Source organism: Anolis carolinensis, unplaced genomic scaffold (genome assembly GCF_035594765.1).
Source record: "Anolis carolinensis isolate JA03-04 unplaced genomic scaffold, rAnoCar3.1.pri scaffold_10, whole genome shotgun sequence".
Taxonomy (NCBI): domain Eukaryota; kingdom Metazoa; phylum Chordata; class Lepidosauria; order Squamata; family Dactyloidae; genus Anolis; species Anolis carolinensis.
This window is the reverse complement of record NW_026943821.1, coordinates 5602785-5617279: the sequence shown is the minus strand read 5'-3', so window position 1 is coordinate 5617279 and position 14495 is coordinate 5602785. Positions and strand designations below refer to the sequence as shown.

At 43.2% G+C, this 14495-nt stretch overlaps 1 protein-coding gene across 2 annotated transcripts in view; it reads right to left on the bottom strand.

Moving 5' to 3' along the window:
• The window catches only part of gng8 (G protein subunit gamma 8), a 31651-nt gene that overhangs the window by 10989 nt on the left and 6167 nt on the right, over positions 1-14495 (bottom strand). The window contains exon 1 of one of the 2 annotated variants that reach the window (XM_003228046.4): positions 2035-2307. The exons of the other annotated variant lie outside the window; for it this stretch is intronic. The gene's annotated coding sequence lies outside the window, so the exon portion shown is untranslated. Of the gene's footprint in view, positions 1-2034; positions 2308-14495 lie in introns of those variants that run through there. 2 annotated transcript variants of the gene reach the window in all.

Below are 14495 nucleotides of genomic sequence, written 5' to 3'. Positions count from 1 at the left end.
TATCTATCTATCTATCTATCTATCTATCTATCTATCTATCTATCTATCTATCTATCTATCTTTCTATCTATTATCTATGTATGTATGTATCTCATATAACTATCACATGTATCTATCATCTATGTATCTATGTATCTATGTATCTTATCTATCTATCATCTATCTATCTATCTATCTATCTATCTATCTATCTATCTATCACATCTATCTTTCTATCTATCATCTATGTATGTATGTATCTCATATAACTATCACATGTATCTATCATCTATGTATCTATGTATCTATGTATCTTATCTATCTATCATCTATCTATCTATGTATCTATCTATCTATCACATCTATCTATCTATCTATCTATCTATCTATCTATCTTTCTATCTATCATCTATGTATGTATGTATCTCATATAACTATCACATGTATCTATCATCTATGTATCTATGTATCTATGTATCTTATCTATCTATCATCTATGTATCTATCTATCTATCTATCTATCTATCTATCTATCTATCTATCTATCTATCTATCTATCTATCACATCTATCTATCTATCTATCACATCTATCTATCTATCTATCTTTCTATCTATTATCTATGTATGTATGTATCTCATATAACTATCACATGTATCTATCATCTATGTATCTATGTATCTATGTATCTTATCTATCTATCATCTATGTATCTATCTATCTATCTATCACATCTATCTATCTATCTATCTATCTATCTTTCTATCTATTATCTATGTATGTATGTATCTCATATAACTATCACATGTATCTATCATCTATGTATCTATGTATCTATGTATCTTATCTATCTATCATCTATGTATCTATCTATCTATCTATCTATCTATCTATCACATCTATCTATCTATCTATCTATCATCTATGTATGTATGTATGTATGTATGTATCTCATATAACTATCTATCACATGTATCTATCATCTATCTATGTCTCTATGTATCTCATCTATCTATCTATCTATCATCTATGTATGTATCTATCTTATCTCATCTGTCTACCTATTTATCTATCACATCTATCTATCATCTATGTATCTGTCATCTAAGTAGTTTTCGAACTCATCTATCTATCTATCTATCTATCTATCTATTACATATATCTATCATCTATCTATCATCTATGTATGTATGTATCTTATATAACTATCTATCACATGTATCGACCTATCTACCTATCTATCTATCTGTCATCTATGTATGTATCTATCTTATCTCATCTGTCTACCTATTTATCTATGACATCTATCTATCATCTATGTATCTATCATCTAAGTATTTTTCTAACTCATCTATCTATCTATCTATCTATCTGTCTGTCTGTCTGTCTGTCTGTCTGTCTGTCTCATCTACCTATACTAATAATAATTCTTATACCCTGCCACCCTCTCCCAAACAGGACTTGGGACGACTTACATATGGGACAAAATGCCCAGAGACACAAATACAAACAATCCATCAGAGCAAAAAACATGATTGAAATAAAACATAGTTAACAAAATTTAAAAAATCAGTTAATAATACAAATTCAACAAAACGTAAGAATATAAAATGTATCATCTATCTATCTATCTATCTAATTGTCAAAAGGAGACATGGCTCCATTCCGATCTCCCGCAACAATATTACATTTTCAAATTGTGAATCCAACACATACATACATACATACATACATACATACATACATATGTGTGTGTGTGTTGGATTTATAGATAGATAGATAGATAGATAGATAGATAGATAGATAGATAGATAGATAGATAGATATAAAATCCTATATATGTGTGTATGTGTGTCCAGATAGATGGATTCCATCTCTATAATTCCATATTCCTATCCCTGGATTATTTCCATCTTTAAGGTCTGTTTCAACTCCCCCTTGGATCTTTCCCACTGAAAAGAGGATATCCACCTCCCATCCAGACTCTCAGTTCTTAAGTTCTTAGACTCACTTTAAGGAGGCAGAAAAGGCCATGAGGACTGATGCTCTTTCTTACCTGTTGAGGACTCTTTCGGATAACTCTTCCTTCCTGGCCTCTGTTTGGAATAAGCATCTGTTGTCTGTTGAAACCCCAAAGGAAGGAGGAGAGAAAGAAAGCCACCTCCTTCGAAACCCCAGGAGACCCATCTCCATTGGACGGGAGGGACAAATAACATAGAATAAAATAGAATAACACAGCTGGAAGGGACCCCCAAGGGCCATCCAGTCCAACCCGATTTTTGCCAGGAAGGGAGACACAATCGGATCCCTCCTGACAGATAGCCATTGCTTTATTATTGCAATATTATTCCAGGTGAGGTCTGACCGAAGCAGAATAAAGTGCGACCATGAATAGTTTGCATTACACTATGTAACAAAATTTGGAGAAAAAAAAATGTGTTCCTGGTTTGAAAGTGTTATTTCCTGTTTATTTGTGAGGTCCTTCCTTTGAAAGTACAGTAAAGTCTCACTGATCCAAGCCTCGCTTATCCAAGCCTCTGGATTATCCAAGTCATTTTGGAAGTCACATGACCTTGGAGGTGTCTACAGACAACGCCGGCTCTTTGGCTTAGAAATGGAGATGAGCACCAATCCCCAGAGTTGGACACGACTGGACTCCTTTACCTTTACCTTTATCTATCTATCTATCTATCTATCTATCTATCTATCTATCTATCTATCTATCTATCTATCTATCTATCTATCTATCTATCTATCTATTACATCTACAGTACACTAATAATAATAATAATAATAATAATAATAATAATAATAATAATAATAATAATAAAAACTTTATTTATACCCCACCACCATCTCCCCAATGGGTACTCGGGGCGGCATACATGGGGCCATGCCCACTTATCCAAGTCTCACTTATCCAAGTTTCTGGATTATCCAAGCCATTTTTGTAGTCAATGTTTTCAATATATCGTGATATTTTGGTGCTAAATTCGTAAATACAGTAATTACAACATAACATTTCTGCGTATTGAACTACTTTTTCTGTCAAATTTGTTGTATAACATGATGTTTTGGTGCTTCATTTGTAAAATCATAACCTAATTTGATGTTTAATTGGCTTTTCCTTAATCCCTCCTTATTATCCAAGATATTTGCTTATCCACGCTTCTGCTGGCCCGTTTAGCTTGGATAAGTGAGACGCTACTGTAGTTGTCGTACTCCATAAATTTTGTTTTTGTGGTTGCCACAAACTACGTTGAATTGGTTGAGAGTCTATGAGATACTCATTGAAAAAGGTATAGCAAAAAAAGTACTGCAAAGTTTTGGAAATTTAATAAACTTTTCCCATGTTTTTATGATAGAATGAATTGGAAAATTACATTTATATCCCGGAAACAAAAATAGTGTTGCATAGTGTTGTTGTATGGAAGGTTGCCTAGTTTCTCCATGCCTCACAACCTCTGAGGATGCCTGCCATAGATGTGGGCGAAACGTTAGGAGAAAATGCTTCTGGAACATGGCCATACAGCCCGGAATACATACAACAACCCTGTGATGAAAGCCTTCGACAACACATTGTGTTGCATAGTGTTATCTCCCATTGACTTTTTGTGGTCTGCTTTCTGCAATACCACCTATGGCCAGTATGTGGCACCAAAGGCAAAAGAATAACACAGCCTGATATGAGACACAAGTGATGTACAATATGCAAATAAAAATATATTGGACTAATCATATATGCAAATTAAATACTCAAAACAGCCTAGATACAAGTGAAGCTTCCTTTTGGTGGTTTACATTTGTCTTCAGACGATTTTTAAGAATACTATTTGCTAGGCCACAGGATCCCTATGAAAATGGAAATCTGTCTATCTCTACACATAATAGAAGTGAAAATATGTACAGTATGTGTGTATGTGACCCAACCAAGGATGGATCTGGACCAAACTTGCCACGGATGATGGGATTTGGAGTACCATCACTCACTTCCACAGGCCACTGTGACCCCCACAAATGACAGATCTGGACCAAATTTGGCACACTGACTCCCCCCCCCCCCCCATGACCCACTTTACATCCTGGTGCGGTTTGGGGGAGGATGGACCACGGATGATGGGATTTGCAGTACTTTCACTCGCTTCCAGAGACCACAGCGACCGACACGAATGACGGACCTGGACCAAACTTGGCACACAGATCCCTCATGACCCTCTTTACTTCCCTGTATGGTTTTAGGAAGAATGGACCCTGGCTGATGGGATTTGCAGTACCTTCACTCACTTCCAGAGACCACAGCGACCCACACGAATGATGGACCTGGACCAAACTTGGCACACAGATCCCTCATGACCCACTTTACTTCCCTATATGGTTTTAGGAAGAATGGACCCTGGCTGATGGGATTTGCAGTACCTTCACTCACTTCCAGAGACCACAGCGACCCACACGAATGATGGACCTGGACCAAACTTGGCACACAGATCCCTCATGACCCTCTTTACTTCTCTGTATGGTTTTAGGAGGGATGGACCATGGATGATGGGATTTGAAGTACCTTCACTCACTTCCAGAGACCGCTGCAATCCACACGAATGACGGACCTGGACCAAACTTGGCACACAGACCCCCCATGACCCTTTTTACATCCTTGTGAGGTTTGGGGGAGGATGGACCATGGATGATGGGATTTGCAGTACCTTCACTCGCTTCCAGAGACCACAGCGACCCGCACGAATGACGGACCTGGACCAAACTTGGCACACAGATCCCTCATGACCCTCTTTACTTCTCTGTATGGTTTTAGGAAGAATGGACCATGGATGATGGGATTTGCAGTACCTTCACTCACTTCCAAAGACCACAGCGACCCACATGAATGACGGACCTGGACCAAACTTGGCACACAGACCCCCCATGACCCTTTTTACATCCTTGTGAGGTTTGGGGGAGGATGGACCACAGATTATGGGATTTTCAGTACTTAACTCGATTCAGCTCCAACTTCCACAGATCACTGCAACCCCTACAAATGATGGACCTGGACCAAACTTGGACTAGAGACTCCACACGACCAACAGAACATACTGGAGATGTCTGGGAAAAACTGAACTTGATTTATGGGAGTTATAGTTCACCTGCATCCAGAGAAACTATGACCCCCACTGACAATGGACTGGGACCAAACTTAGCACATAGAAGCCCCATGACGAATTGAACATACTGGAAGTTTTTGTGAGAACTGACCTTTGATTTTGGGAGTTATAGATCACTGAACCCAGCCGATCAGATTTTGACCAAACTTGGTACACAGACTCAACATGGCCAACTGTGCATACAGGCGAGGTTGAGGGTGATTGGCTCACAATTTTGGGAATTGCAGTTCACCCATCCTTATGCATTTTCTAATGGCAGCATTCATAAAAACAATAGGAAAGACTGGCTTTTTCCCTAAGAAATAGAGCTACAAATTACCAAACTGATATTACCTAACACCCCAAAACAAACAATGCCTTTTTCAAATAACCCAGGCACCGCCGGGTTCTCAAGGTAGTAAATAAATAAAGACTGTATTGCTGGGCTGTGGCGCAGCTGGTTAGTAGCCAGCTGCAATAAATCACTACTAACCGAGAGATCATGAGTTCGAAGCCCAGGTTGGATTAAGTGCCCGACCATTAAATAGCCTAGTTTGTTGTTTATCTAAGCAACCCTAAAGACTGTAGCATCTGTCAAATAGGAAAATTTAGGAATCACTTATGGGGAGGCTAATTTAACTAATTTACGATGCCATAAAATCTCCAGCAGTCTGCAGAAGAATGAGGAAGTACTCCATCAAGGACTCGGTGTCACAGTGGATGATGAAGCAGAAGCTCCCCCTGTGGCCAGAATCGAGCATAGCCTCTTGAACCCGGAAGCTGGAAAATGTTAAATTGCCTCTGTGTCTGGCTATATATGTCGTATGTCTAATGGCATCAAATGTTTGCCATGTATATTATATACATTGAGTTCCTTTCAGGGTGAGAAGGGTGGAATATAAATACAGTAGAGTCTCACTTATCCAACATAAACGGGCCGGCAGAATGTTGGATAAGTGAATATGTTGGATAATAAGGAGGGATTAAGGAAAAGCCTATTAAACATCAAATTAGGTTATGATATTACAAATTAAGCACCAAAACATCATGTTTTACAACAAATTTGACAGAAAAAGTAGTTCAATACATAGTAATGCTACATAGTAATTACTGTATTTACGAATTTAGCACCAAAATATCACGATATATTGAAAACATTGACTACAAAAATGCGTTGGATAATCCAGAACGTTGGATAAGCGAGTGTTGGATAAGTGAGATTCTACTGTACTGTAAATAAATAAACTGTAAATAAATTTTATGTTAAATGCATAGAATGCCTGGAGATCAAGAAGGTATGTTCTACCACATGTGGTGGATGTGCAAAAAGGCTAACAATTATTGGAAAATGGTCCATGCAACAGTTCAAGAGCTTTTAAAAATTAAAATTCATCTGAGACCTGAATATTTCCTATTGTGTATGATAGGGGAGGAAGAAAAATTGGACAGAAATAAGGATATCATATGGGTATATATCACAACAGCAGCATGCTAAAAAATGGAAACAAGAAGAAGTGCCAACAAAAGAGGACGTATTAATTAAAATAATGGATATCATGGATGTGGATAAATTAACATTTTTACTGAAAAAAGTCACAGGAAACAATGTTAGAAGCACAGACTGGAGTCTTTTTAAAGAATACATGAAAATTTAATGAAATAGAATTATAAATACAGCTATATATGTGTGTATGTATATATATAAAAGAAAGGAAGACCCAAAGAATGAAGAATGGAAGTACAAGTTCCCCCTATATTTACTTTTTTTTCCCCTTTTCACATTTTTGGATACATAGGTATATATACAGATATATATCGGGGGGGGGGGTTCTCTTCTTTTTCTGTTTTTTACACATATAGTAGAGTCTCACTTATCCAAGCTAAACGGGCCGGCAGAAGCTTGGATAAGCGAATATCTTGGATAATAAGGAGGGATTAAGGAAAAGCCTATTAAACATCAAATTAGATTATGATTTTACAAATTAAACACCAAAACTTCATGTTATACAACAAATTTGACAGAAAAAGTAGTTCAATACGCAGTAATGTTATGTTGTAATTACTGTATTTACGAATTTAGCACCAAAATATCACGATATATTGAAAACATTGACTACAAAAATGGCTTGGATTATGCAGAGGCTTGGATAAGCGAGGCTTGGATAAGTGAGACTCTACTGTACTTTATCTTCTTTTTTTTCTTACTTTCCTATAACACATAATGTTCCCCCACTTTTTATGTATTCAAAAATTTTTTCTTTCAATAAAAATTATTATTAAAAAAATGCATAAAATGCCTTTTAAAGGAATTTCTCGGTCTTCTATGGTGAATTTTTGCTGGAAGCCGACCATAGGATTGCATTAGAGCAGGGGTCCCCAAACTTTTTAAGGAGAGGTCCACAATCCTTCAGACTGTTGAGGGGCCGAATTATCATTTGAAAAAAAAATACGAACACATTTCTATGCATACTGCACATGTCTTATTTGTAGTGCAACAACAACAACAACAACGAAAGAACAATACAATACTTAAAAATGAAAACAATTTTAACCAACATAAACCTATTAGGATTCAATGGAAAGTGTGGGCCTGCTACTGGCCAATGAGATAGTCAAGTTAATTAGGATTGTTGTTGTTGTTGTGTGCCTTCAAGTCATGTCAGACTTTGGCCGAGGCGAAGTCTAAAATTAATTATTTATTTACTGCATTTATTTACTACATTTATATCCCACCCTTCTCACCCTGAAGGGGACTCAGAGCAGCTGTATGTACATACAATATATTATATTATTAGCATAGCATAATATTAGCATTATATATTACTATATGGAACTATACCACTATACTATTATATAATATGTAATATATAACATATAATTAATATTATTATATGGAATTTCTATTAGTATTATATTGTATAACATAAGATTATTATCAATATTATATGTATATACAATATATTATATTATTAAAACTGATATAAAAATATTATATTATAAAACTGAGGGCGGGGGCCAGGTAAATGACCTTGGAGAGCCGCATCCGGCCCCCGGGCCTTAGTTTGGGGACCCCTGCATTAGAGGGCCTAGAAATTCCTAGAAAGAGGACAATCGAATCCACAAAAGTCCAAAATGCAAAACTGGGAATGAAACAAAGGTCGGCAACAGGATTCCAGACTCGCTTTAGGAGCATTTAGTCCCTTTTCTTGGAGAAAATCCAATTGCAGAGGTTTATTGCTTTGTTCGGGGAAAGTGTGCTGCTCTCCCTGTGTTGGCATTTGATTGAATCCAGATGGGAAAAAACCTAGTTCCTTTGACCTGATGTCATGGACGCAGCAGACACTTGGTGAGGCGGCCGCCTCTCGGCCGGCTCTCCTTTCACCGTCGTCTCCTATAAATGCGGCAGCTGCTGCGATAAGGAGGCCAAAGGGCTAAAATTAACCCCCGGCCGAACTTAAAAATAAACCCTCAAGGCCTGGAAGAGATCAGAGACCAAGGAGAGGGGCAGGCAGAAGGGTATGTCTTGCACAGAGCTCACTTTGCAATATAAACATCCTAAAACATCCTTCTGATCTTGGATGCTAAGCAGGGCCGTCCTCGGTCAGTATTTGGATGGGAGACCGCCAGCAAATTCCTCGCCTACGATCAAGCAGGACTGGCACTAACTACCTTCTACCAAGCCCAAAAATACCCTAAAAGTGTCAGAGCCTTCTGATCTTGGATGCTAAGCAGGGTCGTCCTCGGTCAGTATTTGGATGGGAGACCGCCAGCAAATTCCTCGCCTACGATCAAGCAGGACTGGCGCTAGTTACCTTCTACCAAGCCCAAAAATACCCTAAAGGTGTCAGATTATTATTATTATTATCTTGGATGCTAAGCAGGGTCATCCTCGGTCAGTATTTGGATGGGAGGCCGCCAGCAAATTCCTCGCCTACAATCAAGCAAGACTGGTGCTAGCTACCTTCTACCAAGCCCAAATATATCCTAAAGGCGCCGGATCCTTCTGATCTTGGATGCTAAGCAGGACCGTCCTCGGTCAGTATTTGGATGGGAGACCGCCAACAAATTCCTCACCTACGATCAAGCAGGACTGGTGCTAGCTGCCTTCTACCAAGCCCAAAAATACCCTAAAGGTGTCAGAGCCTTCTGATCTTGGATGCTAAGCAGGGTCAGCCCTGGTTAGTATTTGGATGGGAGGCCACCAGCAAATTCTTCGCCTACGATCAAGCAGGACTGGCGCTAGTTACCTTCTACCAAGCCCAAAAATACCCTAAAGGCGCCGGATCCTTCTGATCTTGGATGCTAAGCAGGGCCGTCCTCGGTCAGTATTTTGATGGGAGACCGCCAGCAAATTCCTCACCTACGATCAAGCAGGACAGGTGCTAGCTACCTTCTACCAAGCCCAAAAATACCCTAAAGGCGCCGGATCCTTCTGATCTTGGATGCTAAGCAGGGCCGTCCTCGGTCAGTATTTGGATGGGAGACCGCCAGCAAATTCCTCACCTACGATCAAGCAGGACAGGTGCTAGCTACCTTCTACCAAGCCCAAAAATACCCTAAAGGCGCCGGATCCTTCTGATCTTGGATGCTAAGCAGGGTCATCCTCGGTCAGTATTTGGATGGGAGGCCGCCAGCAAATTCCTCGCCTACAATCAAGCAAGACTGGTGCTAGCTACCTTCTACCAAGCCCAAAAATACCCTAAAGGCGCCGGATCCTTCTGATCTTGGATGCTAAGCAGGGCCGTCCTCGGTCAGTATTTGGATGGGAGACCGCCAGCAAATTCCTCACCTACGATCAAGCAGGACAGGTGCTAGCTACCTTCTACCAAGCCCAAAAATACCCTAAAGGTGCCGGATCCTTCTGATCTTGGATGCTAAGCAGGGTCATCCTCGGTCAGTATTTGGATGGGAGGCCGCCAGCAAATTCCTCGCCTACAATCAAGCAAGACTGGTGCTAGCTACCTTCTACCAAGCCCAAAAATACCCTAAAGGCGCCGGATCCTTCTGATCTTGGATGCTAAGCAGGGCCGTCCTCGGTCAGTATTTGGATGGGAGACCGCCAGCAAATTCCTCACCTACGATCAAGCAGGACAGGTGCTAGCTACCTTCTACCAAGCCCAAAAATACTCTAAAGGCGCCGGATCCTTCTGATCTTGGATGCTAAGCAGGGTCATCCTCGGTCAGTATTTGGATGGGAGGCCGCCAGCAAATTCCTCGCCTACAATCAAGCAAGACTGGTGCTAGCTACCTTCTACCAAGCCCAAAAATACCCTAAAGGCGCCGGATCCTTCTGATCTTGGATGCTAAGCAGGGTCATCCTCGGTCAGTATTTGGATGGGAGGCCGCCAGCAAATTCCTCGCCTACAATCAAGCAAGACTGGTGCTAGCTACCTTCTACCAAGCCCAAAAATACCCTAAAGGCGCCGGATCCTTCTGATCTTGGATGCTAAGCAGGGCCGTCCTCGGTCAGTATTTGGATGGGAGACCGCCAGCAAATTCCTCACCTACGATCAAGCAGGACAGGTGCTAGCTACCTTCTACCAAGCCCAAAAATACCCTAAAGGCGCCGGATCCTTCTGATCTTGGATGCTAAGCAGGGTCATCCTCGGTCAGTATTTGGATGGGAGGCCGCCAGCAAATTCCTCGCCTACAATCAAGCAAGACTGGTGCTAGCTACCTTCTACCAAGCCCAAAAATACCCTAAAGGCGCCGGATCCTTCTGATCTTGGATGCTAAGCAGGGCCGTCCTCGGTCAGTATTTGGATGGGAGACCGCCAGCAAATTCCTCACCTACGATCAAGCAGGACAGGTGCTAGCTACCTTCTACCAAGCCCAAAAATACCCTAAAGGCGCCGGATCCTTCTGATCTTGGATGCTAAGCAGGGTCATCCTCGGTCAGTATTTGGATGGGAGGCCGCCAGCAAATTCCTCGCCTACAATCAAGCAAGACTGGTGCTAGCTACCTTCTACCAAGCCCAAAAATACCCTAAAGGCGCCGGATCCTTCTGATCTTGGATGCTAAGCAGGGCCGTCCTCGGTCAGTATTTGGATGGGAGACCGCCAGCAAATTCCTCACCTACGATCAAGCAGGACAGGTGCTAGCTACCTTCTACCAAGCCCAAAAATACCCTAAAGGCGCCGGATCCTTCTGATCTTGGATGCTAAGCAGGGCCGTCCTCGGTCAGTATTTGGATGGGAGACCGCCAGCAAATTCCTCGCCTACGATCAAGCAGGACTGGTGCTAACTACCTTCTACCAAGCCCAAAAATACCCTAAAGGCGCCGGATCCTTCTGATCTTGGATGCTAAGCAGGGTCATCCTCGGTCAGTATTTGGATGGGAGGCCGCCAGCAAATTCCTCGCCTACAATCAAGCAAGACTGGTGCTAGCTACCTTCTACCAAGCCCAAAAATACCCTAAAGGCGCCGGATCCTTCTGATCTTGGATGCTAAGCAGGGCCGTCCTCGGTCAGTATTTTGATGGGAGACCGCCAGCAAATTCCTCACCTACGATCAAGCAGGACAGGTGCTAGCTACCTTCTACCAAGCCCAAAAATACCCTAAAGGCGCCGGATCCTTCTGATCTTGGATGCTAAGCAGGGCCGTCCTCGGTCAGTATTTGGATGGGAGACCGCCAGCAAATTCCTCGCCTACGATCAAGCAGGACTGGTGCTAACTACCTTCTACCAAGCCCAAAAATACCCTAAAGGCGCCGGATCCTTCTGATCTTGGATGCTAAGCAGGGTCATCCTCGGTCAGTATTTGGATGGGAGGCCGCCAGCAAATTCCTCGCCTACAATCAAGCAAGACTGGTGCTAGCTACCTTCTACCAAGCCCAAAAATACCCTAAAGGCGCCGGATCCTTCTGATCTTGGATGCTAAGCAGGGCCGTCCTCGGTCAGTATTTGGATGGGAGACCGCCAGCAAATTCCTCGCCTACGATCAAGCAGGACTGGTGCTAACTACCTTCTACCAAGCCCAAAAATACCCTAAAGGCGCCGGATCCTTCTGATCTTGGATGCTAAGCAGGGTCATCCTCGGTCAGTATTTGGATGGGAGGCCGCCAGCAAATTCCTCGCCTACAATCAAGCAAGACTGGTGCTAGCTACCTTCTACCAAGCCCAAAAATACCCTAAAGGCGCCGGATCCTTCTGATCTTGGATGCTAAGCAGGGTCATCCTCGGTCAGTATTTGGATGGGAGGCCGCCAGCAAATTCCTCGCCTACAATCAAGCAAGACTGGTGCTAGCTACCTTCTACCAAGCCCAAAAATACCCTAAAGGCGCCGGATCCTTCTGATCTTGGATGCTAAGCAGGGCCGTCCTCGGTCAGTATTTTGATGGGAGACCGCCAGCAAATTCCTCACCTACGATCAAGCAGGACAGGTGCTAGCTACCTTCTACCAAGCCCAAAAATACCCTAAAGGCGCCGGATCCTTCTGATCTTGGATGCTAAGCAGGGCCGTCCTCGGTCAGTATTTGGATGGGAGACCGCCAGCAAATTCCTCGCCTACGATCAAGCAGGACTGGTGCTAACTACCTTCTACCAAGCCCAAAAATACCCTAAAGGCGCCGGATCCTTCTGATCTTGGATGCTAAGCAGGGTCATCCTCGGTCAGTATTTGGATGGGAGGCCGCCAGCAAATTCCTCGCCTACAATCAAGCAAGACTGGTGCTAGCTACCTTCTACCAAGCCCAAAAATACCCTAAAGGCGCCGGATCCTTCTGATCTTGGATGCTAAGCAGGGCCGTCCTCGGTCAGTATTTGGATGGGAGACCGCCAGCAAATTCCTCGCCTACGATCAAGCAGGACTGGTGCTAACTACCTTCTACCAAGCCCAAAAATACCCTAAAGGCGCCGGATCCTTCTGATCTTGGATGCTAAGCAGGGTCATCCTCGGTCAGTATTTGGATGGGAGGCCGCCAGCAAATTCCTCGCCTACAATCAAGCAAGACTGGTGCTAGCTACCTTCTACCAAGCCCAAAAATACCCTAAAGGCGCCGGATCCTTCTGATCTTGGATGCTAAGCAGGGTCATCCTCGGTCAGTATTTGGATGGGAGGCCGCCAGCAAATTCCTCGCCTACAATCAAGCAAGACTGGTGCTAGCTACCTTCTACCAAGCCCAAAAATACCCTAAAGGCGCCGGATCCTTCTGATCTTGGATGCTAAGCAGGGCCGTCCTCGGTCAGTATTTGGATGGGAGACCGCCAGCAAATTCCTCGCCTACGATCAAGCAGGACTGGTGCTAACTACCTTCTACCAAGCCCAAAAATACCCTAAAGGCGCCGGATCCTTCTGATCTTGGATGCTAAGCAGGGCCGTCCTCGGTCAGTATTTGGATGGGAGGCCGCCAGCAAATTCCTCACCTACGATCAAGCAGGACAGGTGCTAGCTACCTTCTACCAAGCCCAAAAATACCCTAAAGGCGCCGGATCCTTCTGATCTTGGATGCTAAGCAGGGCCGTCCTCGGTCAGTATTTGGATGGGAGACCGCCAGCAAATTCCTCGCCTACGATCAAGCAGGACTGGTGCTAGCTACCTTCTACCAAGCCCAAAAATACCCTAAAGGCGCCGGATCCTTCTGATCTTGGATGCTAAGCAGGGCCGTCCTCGGTCAGTATTTGGATGGGAGACCGCCAGCAAATTCCTCACCTACGATCAAGCAGGACTGGTGCTAGCTACCTTCTACCAAGCCCAAAAATACCCTAAAGGCGCCGGATCCTTCTGATCTTGGATGCTAAGCAGGGCCGTCCTCGGTCAGTATTTGGATGGGAGACCGCCAGCAAATTCCTCACCTACGATCAAGCAGGACTGGTGCTAGCTGCCTTCTACCAAGCCCAAAAATACCCTAAAGGTGTCAGAGCCTTCTGATCTTGGATGCTAAGCAGGGTCAGCCCTGGTTAGTATTTGGATGGGAGGCCGCCAGCAAATTCCTCGCCTACAATCAAGCAGGACTGGTGCTAGCTACCTTCTACCAAGCCCAAAAATACCCTAAAGGAGCCGGAGCCTTCTGATCTTGGATGCTAAGCAGGGCCGTCCTTGGTCAGTATTTGGATGGGAGACCGCCAGCAAATTCCTCACCTACGATCAAGCAGGACTGGTGCTAGCTGCCTTCTACCAAGCCCAAAAATACCCTAAAGGTGTCAGAGCCTTCTGATCTTGGATGCTAAGCAGGGTCAGCCCTGGTTAGTATTTGGATGGGAGGCCGCCAGCAAATTCCTCGCCTACGATCAAGCAGGACTGGCGCTAACTACCTTCTACCAAGCCCAAAAATACCCTAAAGGTGTCAGATCCTTCTGATCTTGGATGCTAAGCAGGGTCGTCCTTGGTTAATATTTGGATGGGAGGCTGCCAACAAATTCCCTGCCTAGAATCAGTCAGGGC